The sequence below is a fragment of the Oryctolagus cuniculus genome, chromosome 13 (assembly GCF_051225735.1).
Source record: "Oryctolagus cuniculus isolate XC-2025 breed Fujian yellow rabbit chromosome 13, ASM5122573v1, whole genome shotgun sequence".
NCBI lineage: Eukaryota > Metazoa > Chordata > Mammalia > Lagomorpha > Leporidae > Oryctolagus > Oryctolagus cuniculus.
The window spans coordinates 35,747,640-35,763,554 of NC_142879.1; the positions used below are offsets into that span (position 1 = coordinate 35,747,640).

At 42.7% G+C, this 15,915-nt stretch overlaps 1 long non-coding RNA gene across 2 annotated transcripts in view; it reads left to right on the forward strand.

The window, feature by feature from the left end:
- Positions 1 to 860: 860 nt before the first annotated feature.
- Positions 861 to 15,915, forward strand: part of LOC149122541 (uncharacterized) — a 354,460-nt gene continuing 339,405 nt past the window's right edge. For both annotated transcript variants that reach the window (XR_016219673.1, XR_016219672.1), the window contains exon 1: positions 861 to 1,958. This is a non-coding gene — a long non-coding RNA (uncharacterized LOC149122541). The remainder of the gene's footprint in view (positions 1,959 to 15,915) is intronic.

A 15,915-nucleotide genomic window follows, 5' to 3' on the forward strand; every position in this document is an offset into this window, starting at 1 on the left:
AGTCACTGCTTGAGATGCTCACATCCCACATTTGAGTGCCTGATTTGAGGCCTGGCTACTCTGTGCCTCCAATCCAGCTTCCTGCTAACGCACCCGGAGGCAGCAGATGATTGTCCAAGTACTTGGGTCCCTGCCACACATGTGAGACACTGGTGGAGTTTCTGGCTCCTGGTTTCAGCCTGGCCCAGCCCCGGCTGTTTGGGAATATTTGGGGCTATTTGGAGAATGAACCAGTGGATGAAAGACTGACTCGCTCTCGCTCTTGCTCTCTCTCCATCAATTTGCGTTTCAAATCAATCAATCAATCAATCTTTACAAAAGAAAAGTTGAATTTGAGATGCTCTGGTGAGTTCTAAGATCAGATAGGAAATGGCACATAGGAGACGGAACCTCAGGAGCCAGGCCCACACCGGAGATGTACATTGCTAATGTGGAAGGTACTGAAAGCTAAAGGATGGAAGGGGCTCCCTTGGGGAGACAGTGGAGCTAGAGAAAGAAGACTGGAGGCTGAGTCCTGGAGCAGGCCTGTGCTGAGTTTGAGCAGGAAAAAGAGAGCCAGCAAAGGAGTCTGGGAATGATTGCTCCCTGAAGCTGGAGGGAAACCAACACGAGGAGGAAAGCTTTATTTCCAAATTTCCTGTAAATCCCTGTAGTTACTTTAAGACTCTTGATTTCAAATATATGTATTTACTTGAGGACCACAAAAGAGTGGAACAGGGATTGGAACAGGCCTCCTGAGATTTATTTAAGTCTCCAAAGTTTCTGTGAATGACAAATTGGGGTTAAAACACCATATTTGGATGATTTAAGTGTAAATGAGGAGAAACATATGGATTATATTTCCTTCCAATTGCATATGAGTTTAACAATTAAGCACAAAAAGGTGCTTGGGGCAAAAGGCTTACTGGGGCTTTATTAAATCCAAAATATGGAAACAGTGGTTAGAGAGTCAGCAAGTTCACCAAGTGGTCCCAGGTTGCTGTGTGAAGTTGAATCTGGATTTTGTTCTCTCCCTTCCTTCATCTGTCCAGGTTTCACCCTGTCTCTGTCCTTTTTTGTTCCTGATTTTTTTTTTTCTGTTTTTCCTGGTGTTCTCCCCGATCCATGTCTGGACTCAAGCTACCATCTGGGTGCTTGTGACATCTTGAAAGCACATTTCCCAGCTGTCTAAAAGCAATAGCCAGAGTCCTCTTCTGGGCGTAGAATTCCACCAATGATTTCCAATTTGAGGGGAGAAAAAAAAAATCAGTAGCAGGTGTTGCAGCTCTCCAGGGAGTGTTGTTTATTGTGGCTGTCCTCTAGAGAAGCAGTACGACTCGAGCTCCACTGGATAATATATTGGTTCATATAATTTTCATGTTGACCTTTCCTTTATTTATTTCTCTGGCCTTTCTACTTGTACTTTGGCCCCCAGCTTGCACTTTGCTAGATAAGTTTGATGCAAAGGAATTAAAAGCCGTTTTCCATTTGCTGTTAAGTGAGGCTTAGGAATGCGCTCATAGCTTAGTAAAAACATTGTCTGATGACAGAACTTACATAATCCTTGTGGAGCAGAGGAGGCTGTGGGCAAAGTGGTTTGTCTTGCTCCATGAAATTTTGAAAGAAGCAGTACTGGGGCTTGAGATGAGAATGTTGGCTGAAGTGGAAACCAAAACTGAAGTGAGCAGATAGGTTTGTGATTACTGTCATTTAAAAGTGGAGGCTTCCAGTCTGAGTCCATGCAGGCTGCTCTAAGACAACTGAGAGGCTTTCTGCGTCTCAGCACCAGCCCACGTCTACTAGAGGAGAAAAACTCATTAGGAGTGGCAACTGGGTGGATTCTAGGGCTGCGCCTACTTCAGAAGCTAAACTGCAGTCACGTGAGCGCTCCTACACGCAGAGGAGTCTGGGAAATGAGTGGCGGCTGTGTTCTGGGAAGGGAAAACGCTGGGAGTCTGGCTCCAGAAATCATCTGAAAAGTGAGTCTCCTCCTTTCCTTTGCAAAGGCGCCTTGACTTTTTCACTTAATAATGTGTGTTGGTCCTTTTGTCACAGCATGTGAGGAAAGTGTCTCCAATCTCTTAAACATGCAACATGTGCCATTTCTATTAAATGAATTTCCTGTGGATGACAACAGCAACAACAACAACAACAAAAAACCAAAAAACAAGACATTGAGTGTTGGAAGAATGAGTAGCTTGTTAACAACAAAAATTGCTTTCTCACAGTGCCAGAGGCTGGGGAATCTAAGATTGGTATTGGCAGATTTAGTGTCTAGATAGGGCTTGGTTCATGGCCGGCACCTTCTCTCTGTGTGCTGCTGAGCTGGAAGGGCAGATGGCAGCTCTCTGGCACTTCTTTCATTAGGATACTGATGTTGATCATGATGGTGTCATACTTATCTAATCACCTTTCTACAGCCCCACCTCTTGATACTGTCACATCAGAGCTTAGTCTTCAGCATGAGAATTCTTGCTGGTCCTAAGCACTCAGGTCACAGGACTCGGGGAAATATCATAAGGAATTAAGGAGAAGCATACAGGCTAGGACCTTTGAACAGAACGAAGTAGTACATTCAAATACTGCCCCTGCCCTCCATGCAACTTATAGGGAATGTCTGTAGTGGAGTCCAAGAGTCCAGGGGACTTACCATGGCACAGGAGAGAGGTGAATGATTTTTTAGTTGTCATTTTTAAATATGCAGCCTCATGAACATTAGTATTTTATACAGTTTTGTAAATATCACCACACTTCTGATAGAAGCTCATCACATCAAAAAATTCCCTTTCACCCCATTCAACATTCGCCCTGATTTTCAGCCCAAGAAACCATTGATCTGTCTTCTATCGTTGGAGATTGCCATAGCTTTATAATTAGACAGAAATGGAATCCTGCAGTGTATGTATTGCTTTTTCAGGGACCTGGATCCCTACACTCCACATGATTATTCTGAAGGGCTTCAAGTTGTCACCTGCAATCATAGTTTGTTTATTTTTATTTCTGTATAATCTGTGGGATGGAGCTATTTTTGTTCACCAAGGGATAGACATATGGGTTGTTTTCATTTTGGGATTATTTTGAATAATGTGCTGTGAACATTGCTATACAAGTCTCTGAATCCAAGCTTTCATTTTTTTTTTGGTATGTATCTATGAGTGGAATTGCTGTTTTATACAGTGGTTCTATGTGACTGTTGGAGGAACTTGCCAAACTGTCGCATAGTGATTGTCTGTAACATTATCTTCTTATGTCACATCAGCAATGCCTGAGGATTTTAATTTCTATATATTCTTGTCAATACTTGTTAATTTATGTTTTTGAGATGTCATACTGATGGGAGATAATTGATACCATTATAGTATTGATTTTCATTTCTTTGGAGATTAGTGATGTTGAGCATCTTTTCATGTGCTTATTGGCTATATATGTATCTTCTTTGGAGAAATGTCTACTGAAGTACTTTTCCCATTTTTTAAATTGGGTTTTTTTGTTGATTTGTGACAGATTTTTACATTTATCCATACTAGTATGCCTTTTAGGACCAATTAATAAATATGTATTTGATATATTGGAGATAATTAATACAGAGCTTCAAGTCTTAGAGCCTCTATGCTTAACATTTGCCCAGATTTTTGAAGGTTGTGAAGTTGAAAAATGAGAAATTTAATCTTCCAACATTTTTATTCCCTATGTTATCAAAACATATATGTAAATATATAGATATCTATATACAGATATAGATTTATATAGACATGTGTATTTGAGGGGTAGTGAGAAGGTTCATTTTTTATTTGGTGTAATTTCTCATTTAATATATTTCCAGTATTCTGGATCACTTAAATATGATTTTTTTTTTTTACAGAAAGAGTTAGACAGTGAGAGAGAGACAGAGAGAAAGGTCTTCCTTTTTCTGTTGGTTCACCCTCCAGATGGCCACTAAGGCCAGCGTGTTGCACCGATCTGAAGCCAGGAGCCAGATGCCTGCTCCTGGCCTCCCATGCAGATGCTGGGCCCAAGCACTTGGGCCATCCTCCACTGTACTCCCGGGCCACAGCAGAGGGCTGGACTGGAAGAGGAGCAACCGCGACAGAATCCGGTGCCCAGACTGGGACTAGAACCCGAGGTGCCGGTGCCGCAGATGGAGGATTAGCCTAGTGAGCCGCAGCGCCAGCTCTCATCTTTCTTACGGTGATTTTCTTTTTCCCATTTTACAAAAGACACACCACCCATCTACCTAATCTACAAGGCTCTAAACTAAAGAACAGTTCAAAATATAGGTGACAACACCACAACATTAGCCAAGGCACTATAATTCAAAGCAGGGTCTTTGTTTCATATAGTTTTTTTTTAATCAAGTGATAAGTGGAAGTGACTTTCATCATGATTTTCTGAACTGAAATAATATTGTAGAGTGGCATGCTTGGAGTCACAGTTGCCTCTTCCATTTCTTGAATAATCTGAGTCGTCTTTACTTCTTTCTCTCTTTCCTGCCTTTCCTCCTTTTCTTCCTTCACCACCACCTTCCTGCTTTTCTGCCTTTCTACCTTCCTATTGGAATATCCAATTTTTATAAAAAATATATAAGAGTGGGAATTTGATGTAGAGGTTATGATGTTGCTTGGGATGCTTATATCCCATATGATAGAGATGAATTCGAACGTTGGCTCTGTTCTGATTCCAGCTTCCCGCTACAGCTTCCTGCTAATGCACACCTTGGGAGGCAACAGGTGATGCCTTAAGTGGTTGGGTTCTACCACCCATGCAGGAGACCCGAATAAATTCCTGGCTCCTGGCTCAGGTCTGGCCCAGGCTCAACTAAACGCTGAGATCTGAATGTTTCTGTTCCCCTGCCCCAATTTCAGATGTTTAAATCCTAATCCCCCAGGGAATTCTATTCGAGATGGAGTCTGGGAAGTAATTAGGTTATAAGAGTCACAAGCCCTCAGGAATGGGAATGGTTTTGTTTTGAAAGATGCCTGGACACCCCATGTGCAGTTGCAGTAAAAAGACAGCCATCCATGGTAGACCCTCACCATAGGCAACATCCACCAGTGCCTTAATTGTGGACCCTCCAGCCTCCAGAACTGTGAGAAGCACCTTGTCTGTGGTATTTTGGTATACTAGTCCCAAAGTGCTGAGATAAAGGGTGAGAGTGTGAACCCAGAGGGGGATGAAACTCAGGGAAGTAATGGGGACTGTATAGCAAAGGAAGCTTGAGGAGAAAGGGTGCATAGTGAGGAGCAGCTTGTTCTGGGCAAAGACAGGATAGGAGTCTTGGGAGAAGGGAGTTCATGTGAATAAGAGAAAGAGGTGGGGTAAGGACACCTGACATGGGCTGAAAGTTGAGTTCCTCTTTTCCACCATGTATTCGGTGCTTGTCTGTCACAGTCCTCTCAAAGTACTGAGCCCCTGTGGTTTCCTGAGCATGTCCAGTGTGGTGTCATCTCCTACTTATGCATACCCTCCCCAGCACAACAAGGATCCCCATGCCTATCACATGTGTAGGTCTGTGTGACAGCCATTACAGCAAAGACACTGAATAGTTCTACAACCACAGGACTCCATCATGCTGGATATTAAAAACAACACCCTGCTGCCTCCCACCTCTCCATCCCTTGCCCTGGCAAATACTAAGTCATCCTCCACTTCTATTTTTTCTTTTCACAAAAGTTGTGTGAGGGAGGTCTTCATTTTTTATAACCCTAGACTTTCTTTTATGCTTATTTTTTTCTAAAAGTTTTACAGTTTTACATTTTACATTTAAGCCTGCAATTTTGACATTTTTTTAGGGGTAAGGTTTAGTTTGAGATTTTGTTTGTTTTTTTCAACCTGTGCATATTCTTTTGCTATAACACCATGCTTACTATTTTCTATGGCTCCTGAAGTCATGCAGATAGTTAAGGCTCAAAGTCATAAATTGATGACACTAAGAGCAGAAATTTAGTTCAATTATGAATTAAGTTGGCGGTCCTTAGGCCATTGGAAGCTTGCCCTCAGGAGGTATTTTCACCAGAAGATGGTTTATAAATGTCTGCCATCGCCATTCTCCTACCTCACTAGACAGCTGAACCAGTGGGGCCCAGCCTGCTCTATCTTGGACTGTGAACCTCCAAAAACTATAAGCCAAAATAGACCTCAAATAGCTAAAGCAATATTGTACAACAAAAGCAAAGCTGGAGGCATCACAATACCAGATTTCAGGACATACTACAGGGCAGTTGTAATCAAAACAGCATGGTACTGGTACAGAAACAGATGGATAGACCAATGGACAGAATGGAGACACCAGAAATCAACCCAAACATCTACAGCCAACTTATATTTGATCAAGGATCTAAAACTAATTCCTGGAGCAAGGACAGTCTATTCAATAAATGGTGCTGGGAAAACTGGATTTCCATGTGCAGAAGCATGAAGTATGACCCCTACCTTACACCTTACATCTTACACAAAAATCCACTCAACATGGATTAAAGACCTAAATCCATGACCCAACACCATCAGATTATTAGAGAACATTGGAGAAACCCTGCAAGATATTGGCACCAGCAAAGACTTCTTTATTATAGAATCCTTGAGATTTTCTACCCATGTGCTTGTAGCACCTATAAACAGGGATAATTTTATTTCTTCCTAATATGTATGCTTTTTATATTTTTTTTGCCTTCTTTCAGTGGCTAAGCCTTATGGTGTTCTGTTGTATAAAAACAGAAAGAGTAAACATTCCTGCTTTATTCCAAATCTTAGGGGGATATATTCAGTCTTTTTTTTTTAAATACTCATTATCAGATTGAGTTAATTCTCTTGTTTTTCCTAATTCACTAGATATTATTTTTTAATCATGAATGAGTATTAGATTTTTTGTAAAACTCTCTTTCTCTAAGGATATGATCATTTGACTTTTCTTCTTTAGTTTATTGGTATGGTATGTTCTTAGTTTAGTTTTTTTTTTTTTTTTTTTTTTTTTTTGGACAGGCAGAGTTAGACAGTGAGAGAGAGAGAGAGACAGAGAGAAAGATCTTCCTTCCATTGGTTCACCCCCTAATGGCCGCTACGGCCAAAGCTATGATGATCCGAAGCCAGGAGCCAGATGCCTCCTCCTGGTCTCCCATGCGGATGCAGGGGCCCAAGCACTTGGGCCATCCTCCACTGCCTTCCCGGGCCACAGCAGAGAGCTGAAATGGAAGAGGAGCAACTGGGACTAAAACCCGGCGCCTATATGGGATGCTGGCGCCACAGGCGCAGGATTAACCAAGTGAGCCACGGTGCCGGACCCCTGCTCCACTTCTGATCCAGTCTCTGCTGTGGCCTGGGAGAGCAGCAGCAGATTGCCCAAGTCCAATTCCTTTTATGATTAACATTTATGTAGTATGTCTTATTTTTTAAAATAATGCAATCTATATTATTGAATTGGAAATTAATTTCTTATAAATAGCATATAACTTGGCCTTTTTTTTTCTCAATCCCCTTTACCAATCTCTGCCTTTTAGTTGGCATTTTTAGGCATCTGCCTTTCAAGTAATGATACATTAGAATTTAGCCTGCCACCCTATTATTTCTTTTCTGTTTGTTTCATCTGTTTCTTACTCTTCTGTTTATCTTGTGTTGCTTTCTCGTAGGTTGCTTGGACACTTTCCAGGCTTCCATCTTAATTTGTATTCAATGTCTTATGTGTGTGTTTCTCTTTCTATACTTGTCTGGTGCTATAAGTATTATAATATACATATTCAACTCTCCACATTTCCTGATATCAACATTTTTTCTATTTCAAGTGAGGTTAGGACCTTACTTCTATTTATGTCCCTTTCCTTTATAGTATTTTCTAATTTTCATTGCCTTGAATATCAGATGCTATTATACCTTTTGTTTCAACAAGGTACACTTTATAAAACTCAAGATTGATTTTTCTGCTCCTCCCATTGTTCTTTCTTCTGTCATTATGCACTAAGAATTCCTGCTTTCTCTCAGAATGCACTTCCCTCAGCTATTATTTATGCATAAGTCTTCCACTGGCAAGTTCAGTTTTTTTTTTCCTTTGCCCAAGAATACCTTTATTTCCCCTTCATTTCTGAGAAGAAGTGTCTCTGTACATATAATTTGCAACTAAGAATTCTTCTCTTTCATTACTTGAAAAACTACACTTTCTGCATGATTCTGTGGTTTCAGAAGAGAATATTATTGTCATTTGAATTGATTTTTCCCTCTAGGAAACACATTCTTTTTGGTCTGAGTGTTTTCCAAATTTTGGAACTTTAATGATGCTGTGTCTTGATGTTAATATCTTTGGGTTTATCTGTTTCTGAGTTTTCTGACTCCTGGTTTGATACAACATTCGGAAAGTTTTCAGGCATTATTTCTTCAGATAGTCTTTTTGTCTCACTTTCTTTCTCTTTTCCTTCTGTGATAACTAATTTTGGACCTTTTTATAGTTGTAAAGGTGTCAGGCTCAGTTGACATTTTCCCCAGTCTGTTTGTTTCTATTGTTCATATTGGGTAAATTCTATTGATCTCTATTCCAGTTCTCTTATTCTGTCCTCTGACATATCAACTCTTCTATTAAATATTTTCATAAAATGAAAAGTAAATACATATTTTTAGTTTCATAATTTCTATTTGGTTCCATTTTCATAATTTTTTTCTTGAGATTTTCTATTTTTTTATTCCAAGATAATTTGTAATCCTGTATTGAAGCATTTTTCTGATGGCTGTTTTAAAGTCCTTGTCATAGTTCTAACATTTTTGTCATCTTAGTGCTGGCATCATTTGATTGTATTTTGCCATCAAGTTGTGATTTCCCTGGTTCCTGTTATGGTATGAGATTTTCAATCATATCCTGGACATTTTGGGTACTATGTTAGTGAATTTTTGATTCTGCCTAAGAGTTTCATCTTGGAAGGCAGCTTTCTTGTTCAGTTGTATGAGATCCTGGCTTATTTTTCGAGGCTCTGTTCCCAATGACAATTTTATTTTGAGTCTCTGCCATGAACCTTTGTTCTGCTTCATGTATCTGATGTAGGTGAGACTCTGTGATCCCTTCTCAGGAACTGTAAGGGATTTTCCAGATTGCTTCTCTCCAGGAAGTGTCTGGCCCAGTGGCATGAACAAGCTTCCTGTTCCAAAGCACTTGTTATATTGATGATTCCATTTCAAAGTACTCCTTGGCCACGTGGTATCTCTGAGTAAGAGAGAGGAGCCTCAAGCCTGTGGAGGCAAAGGGGCTTGGTGTCATTGCCTTGATTATCAGATAGTGTTACACATTTTGTTTGAATCAGGTATACTTTATAAAACTCAAGATGAGGCTGGCACTGAGGCTCAGTAGGCTAATCCTTTGCCTGCGGCGCCAGCACACTGGGTTCTAGTCCCAGTCGGGGCGACGGATTCTGTCCCGGTTGCCCCTCTTCCAGTCCAGCTCTCTGCTGTGGCCCGGCAGGGCAGTGGAGGATGGCCCAGGTCCTTGGGCCCTGCACCCTCATGGGAGACCAGGAGAAGCACCTGGCTCCTAGCTTCAGATCGGCGCAGCACGCTAGCCGCAGCGCGCCAGCCGTGGCGGCCACTTGGAGGGTGAACTAACGGAAAAAGGAAGACCTTTCTCTCTCTCTCTCTCTCTCTCACTAACTCTGCCTGTCAAAAAAAAAAAAAAACTCAAGATGAAATATGAAATATTTATATTCCTCCCATTGATCTTCCTTCCTTCATCATGCCCTAAGATTCCTTCTTACTGTTAGAATGAACTTCCTGTCTGCTTGTTTTGGTGGAATCCCCCTTGCAAGGGCTCATTGGTGACTATCTCTTGGCAATGAGGAAATTCTCAAGGGCAACATGGAGAAAGAGCATTTCCCAACCAAGGTGCTTATGGGGGTGTCAGTCCTTGAGACCCAACTTCCTGGCAATCTTGCAAGGAGGACAGAAGTCTCAGTCTTCCAGAAGCTATCTAGAAAGGCCACTTGGGACAGAATGCCCCTTTTTGGTGACACTTTCTTCCTTCTCCTCCTACCTGCTGATGGTACCTCTGGGCGGGAGAGAAGAGCTCTGTCCCAGTGAGGGCCTTGTCAGTAGGACTGCTGACCCATCCCCCTTGCCAATGCTGCCAGGCCTACTTGCTCTTGTTGGCAGGAGTCCCATTCAAAAAGGAGAAGAAGAGAACCGGAGCCGCCTTCTGTTGTAGCTGGGTCAGAAGTCAATCACCATGAGGGTTAGGTGACTTGTCCTGCCAGGTAGGAGTTTGGGAGAGGAGAGATGCTGTGCGGCTCCTCCAGTGCTGGGGTCACTAACCAGTTGGCCTTCCTCTTCCTAGTGTTTAGGATTCCCCTTTGGTTCCCTCTTGACTTATTTCCAAGGGTTGTAATGGTACTTAGTGAGGGAGAACAGAGAAAAAGAGGGCTATACCATGTTATCTGGGTCAGAAGTCCCTGATTAATGTCATTGATAGAATGCCTAAAAACAAATGGATTATTAATATTCTCTAGGAGGTAACGGTTTACCTGGCCCATACATATCCCCAAATTTCTTCTTGGGAATTGTTTATAGTAAATTAGCTGAGGTTCTGGTTGATAAGAAACACATAATTCTCCTCAAATCTTTTTTCAAGCAAGCATTGATCTCCAACTAGAACAACAGTGACACATGGTAGGTGCCTAATAAACACTTGTTGAATGAATGAAAGACTGAATGAAAATTAGAGAATCTCTTCTAATGTCGTTTGATAATTCAGAGGTTTATATCAGGGCTGGGTAATTTGAAATGAATATCACATATTTTTGCTGGATTTGCCTGTTTATTCTCTTGAATAAGGCATGGAAGAATCCCTAGTAAATCGATAATTAACACAGAGGAAAGAAAATCTGAATGTGTCACGTCACTGTGCTAAAGACCAGAAAGTTCTTGGAAAATGAATGAAAAAGGGTAAACCCCAGAACACCCAGACTTCATGCAGGAGAGATTGAGGAATTTCTGCGTGTTGGTCTAGCCCAGAGGAATGAGCCAAACTGTGACGTTAGTTACCAGAGATGTCAGGACTCCATCGTGAAGGCCTTTAGCAACAGGGGCTCCCACTCTTCTGGAAAAGCAGAAAGGCAAAGGTTCTGGTACCATCCAACCGACAGACAGAGTGCAGACTGATGCCCTTTGTTTTGCTAAAACACCAGGCTGTCTGCAGAGGCCAGTACTAGGAAGACAAGACTCTCCATGCCCTGTCACACTTACTTTAAAGATTTATTTATTTATTTATTTATTTGAAAGGCAGAGTTAGGCAAAGGAAGAGAGAAAGAGGTCTTCCATCCAATGATTCACTCTCCAAATGGCCTCAACAGTTGTAGCTAGGCCAATCTGAAACTAGGAGCTAGGAGCTCTTTCGTGTCTTCCATGCAGTTGCAGGGGCCCAAGGATTTGGGCCATCTTCTACTGCTTTCCCAGGCTACAGCAGAGGGCTGGATCGGAAGTGGAGCAGCCAGGTCTCGAACTGGTGCCCATATGGGATGCCAGCACTGCATGCAGTGGCTTTATCCACTGTGCCACAGTGCTGGCCCCTTGTGCTACTTTTTTTTTTTTTTAAGATTTATTATTTTACTTGAAAGTCACAGTTACGCACAGAGAGAAGGAGAGGCAGAGAGAGAGAAAGAGGTCTTCCATCCACTAGTTCACTCCCCAGATGTGCAATGACCAGAGCTGTGCCGATCTGAATCCAGGAGCCTCCTCTGGGTCTCCCATGCAGGTGCAGGGGCCCAAGGACCTGGGCCATCTTCCACTGCCCTCCCAAACCACAGCAGAGAGCTGAATCAGAAGTGGAGCAGCCGAGTCTCGAACTGGCGCCCATATGGGATGCCGGCACTGCAGGCAGCAGCTTTACCCGCTACGCCACAGCACTGGCCCCTTGTGCTACTTTCAGTTCACCCAGGTAAGTGCCCTTCTTGCCTGAGGCCCAGAGCTCTGAACACATCTCTGGGAATTTGCTGCTCTTGCTCCTCATTGCTCCTTTTCTGGGAGGCACTGTTTTCCTTCTTCATGCCCTGCCAGGCCTTTTCTCCATCACATGCAGCCAGTCTGAGGCTCCCCCTGCGTGGGCACCATTGCTGATCACCTTGTGACTGTCTTCTCCATGGAGCCTCCAGGGCACCCACCACCCTGTCCCATGGACCTGCTTTTGGGTCTTGACAACAGACCCTTGCCAGAGGCTTAGTCTCTCTGCATTCCACCGCTGATGAGCTCCAGCATGAGAAATTAGACGGGACTGGCACAGGCCTCTGTCTACAGACTTCAAACACTTACAGCAGATGAGGCCTGGTGCTGGTTAAGGGCCATTTGCAATTGCAACTCTTTGTCTCAGCTGCACTTTTTAATGTTTTCCATTACCCATTCACCCCACCTCCCTCACACATGCCCTGGAGATGGATTGTGCAGGCAGACACTGTCTGCAGTACCTCAGTGGGAGATGGAAGCCTGCCTTCATATTGCACATGTGGGATTTTGGGGATGTGAGGAGATTGCAAGTGGCCCTTCGTCAGTTGAATATCAAGCTGTTTTTTTTGCCATGGCAATGGGCAGGACTGAGCCCTTGGACTTTTCCATCCTGGCTCCCTTCCCACTAACAACACGTTGATGAGCCTGTAGTCTCTACGTGGAAATAGAGGAACTAGTTGTGCGAAGCTAGGGTTCTGCACCAGAGCTTGACCTGGGAGCAGGGCCAGACCAGGAACCTGTCTCAGTGGACAGCCACATTTTGGGTTAATTGCTCCCTCACAGCCAGGGGCAACTGCTCAGTTGCCTGCAGACATCCACCAGGAAGGTAACTGAACAGAGTCTGTGAGCTGAATTGCATAAGGATCAAGTTCAAAGGGTCAGAGGGAGTTTGAGGTTGTCAAAGGGTTTTCTCTACACTGCGGTCCCCTTCGCTAAATGTACCATTTAAAAAGAATTTTAGCTTTAAAAGGCCTTATTGAACTGTAAGTTCCTCCAGGGGAGATAATGGTTTGGGGATGAATTTCAGAAAGTTACTCTTAGGCGTAAGATGGTGTGTTGGGGCAGGAGGAACATAGCTGTTGCATAAATTTGTTTCATTTTGCTGAAACAAATCACTATCATTCAAAGATGTTTTTCAATTTTAAAATGATTGTTGCAAAAATCAGTGTATATTAAGAAGGCCAATGGGAAACGTATCTGCATTTCAATGATGGAATAGGATACTTCAAAGACGTAAGTGGCTTTGGCCTATGTTCTCTGGAATAGTAGTTGCTGTACCTTGCCACTGGGTGCAACAGGGGAGCAGAGAGGAAGCATCTTGCCTGTGCTTCTTGAGGGCTGGCCGACTCAGAGACGGCGTACCCAATGCTCAAAGGTACTGGAAGTAGGAAAGAGTACTGCTTGTGAAGAAAGGATACTGCTTTTGTAGAATAGTAGGCAAATCATAAGGGTGAGCTCATGAAATGCTTCTCACCTGGAGTGAGTGTGTTTATAAAGCTGACTTAGGAGCTCACTAATGAATGCTTTTTTGAGTCTTTTTTGCCATAAAAACCATTAAGACTCAACCATGGAGACAACTTTCCATCAAATCTGCCTTGCCAAGAAATTCTGGGTATGAAAGATGAATATGTACTATTGTTCAATTCCATAGAACATGTATAGTATGTTTTCTACAATACCTTGTATTATCTTCTTTTGCCTCGGAGCAGTAAAGCCACTTTAGAGATAAGAAACTGAAGTTAAAAGGTTCAGAGATTTGCCCAGGGTGACTTGACTATTGGAGATGGAAGATGAGACACCATCCACCTTGTTTCCCTCTGTTCTGTACCCTGATTTTCTCCCCTGCTATCAACTAAAACATGCACAGCAGTACACTTCCATGGCATGTGGTTTAGTCTGTCTTCCACTTACTAGAGGTGTACTAAGGATGTGCTGAATATGGTAGAGATACTGATGTTGCTCATGTGGCAACTTAAGATACACACCTGGAACTTAGCCTCCTTTGGAACCTAGATTTGTGCCTAAATTTTTGAAGTTCAAGTCCTAAAAGTCTTTGAAGTATCCTGTTTTGCTGTAGGAATGTAGCTAAATTTTCCATTGGACTCCATTTATATCCTGAGTTTTCTTTTCTTTTTTAAAGATGTATTTATTTACATTGAAAGGCAGAGTTACATAGAACAACAAGCATAAAGAGAGAGAGAAAGTCTTCCATCTGCTGGTTCACTCCCCAAATTGCTACGATGGCCAGAGCTGGACAGATCCAAAACCAGGAACCAGGACCTTCTTTCAGGTCTCCCGTGTGGGTGCAGGGGCCCAAGGACTTGAACCATCTTCTGCTTTCCCAGGCCATAGCAGAGAGCTGTATGGGAAGTGGAGTAAGCCAGGACTTGAACCGGTACCCATATGGCATGCTGGCACTGCCGGTGGCAGCTTTACCCGCCTGTATCCTGAGTTTTCTATACAAATATTTCAAAATACAAAAAAGAAAACTAAAAAAATCTTTGTGTCATATTAATTTATTCTCTAGCGAGACCTCTTCTTGGGGGCCTTTGTATGTGAAGTCATTCACATTTGGGTAAAATGCAGGGAGAAAAGCAGAGTTCTCTTATCCTGAGAAACTCTTGGAAGGAAGTTACTCCAGCACACTGTGTACTGTTTTCATGTGCTGAGGGAATGACTATGCTAGGATGGTGCTGTCTCAAGCTGTATATGTTCTGGGGGTGCCAAGTGCCTCCTCAATGCCTCCTCTGTGCTAGCAATCAAGGTAGGGAGGTCCATCTCTACAGAGTCCAGGCCTCAGCATCAATCCATGGTCCTTCTATCAACCTAACACCTGCCCTGTGACAAGTGTAGCATAAATAGCAGACATTAAGTATCAGCAGAGGGTGGATAAGAGTATAACTGCTGATCTGTAATCCAGTCATGCTTCACTAGGTTTTATGGCTCTCGGGGGCTTAAACAAAGGGAACAGACACTCTTCTGGCATCTTAAGTAATTTCTAAGTACAAGTCTCTAAATTAAGAAATGGACCTTCGTTAGAAATAATCACTAGAGCTGGAAGGAATCCTTGATTTTAACACAGGTATGACAGTCATTACATATTGTAGCCTTTGTTTTTCCCCTTGTTGAAATCCAGGTCAACTCTTTCTCCCTACACTTCTAAACCAGAGGCTGTATAATGATTTCTTTTAAGGCTCCTCTTATCCAATGAAATGTTCTCTGGCTCATTGACATTGTAAAGCTTTCCCCCTCTCTCTTAACTTATACTTATTTGAAAAACAAATCTTGAAATTTGGCCATTAGGCTGGCTGCCTATAAACCCGTCAGTTTGCAGAGCCCCTCTCAGGGGTACCTTTGCAGGTGCCAAGGACTGGGCAGCTGTGGCAGTTACACACTGATGAATTTAGGGAATGGATGACCAATGAGATATACTTTACAACTCAAGCTGAAGCTTATGTTAAAAATTAAAAGGCCTTTATAGATGGCTTTTGCTTTCCCCCTGAGTCTTCTAAATCAGGACAATAGCTTGCAGCAGTCCACATATTGGGTATTTTTTGCATGGCCTGGCTCTCTTTGAAAGCAGAGGGCCAACACACTTGCCCCAGTGAGGTTTGAAATGAGGAGGGGAGAGGGTTGCTAAGAGGGCTGCACGGGAGGTCAGATTCCTGCAAAAGAAGGTATATATGGCTTTTCCAAGTGGATTCTGGCAGTGTTTGGTGTCAGCTGTATTTTCAAACAAACCTGTTTGTAACTTGTGCTTTGCTAGGGGAGCTGCTCTGACAAGTGTAACTGCTGATGAAGTAATAGGGGTCTTGCTGTTGTTCCAAGTAGCACTGTCCCCCCAAAAAAACATATAAACAAACAGTTCCCTTGTACTGTAGATGATCTGTATGTAGATGAGGAAACCTGATAAGGGGATTGATTGAATGTGTAGTGCCATTACAAGTGGGAGCCTGGATTTGTAGCAATAATGAAAAAGCA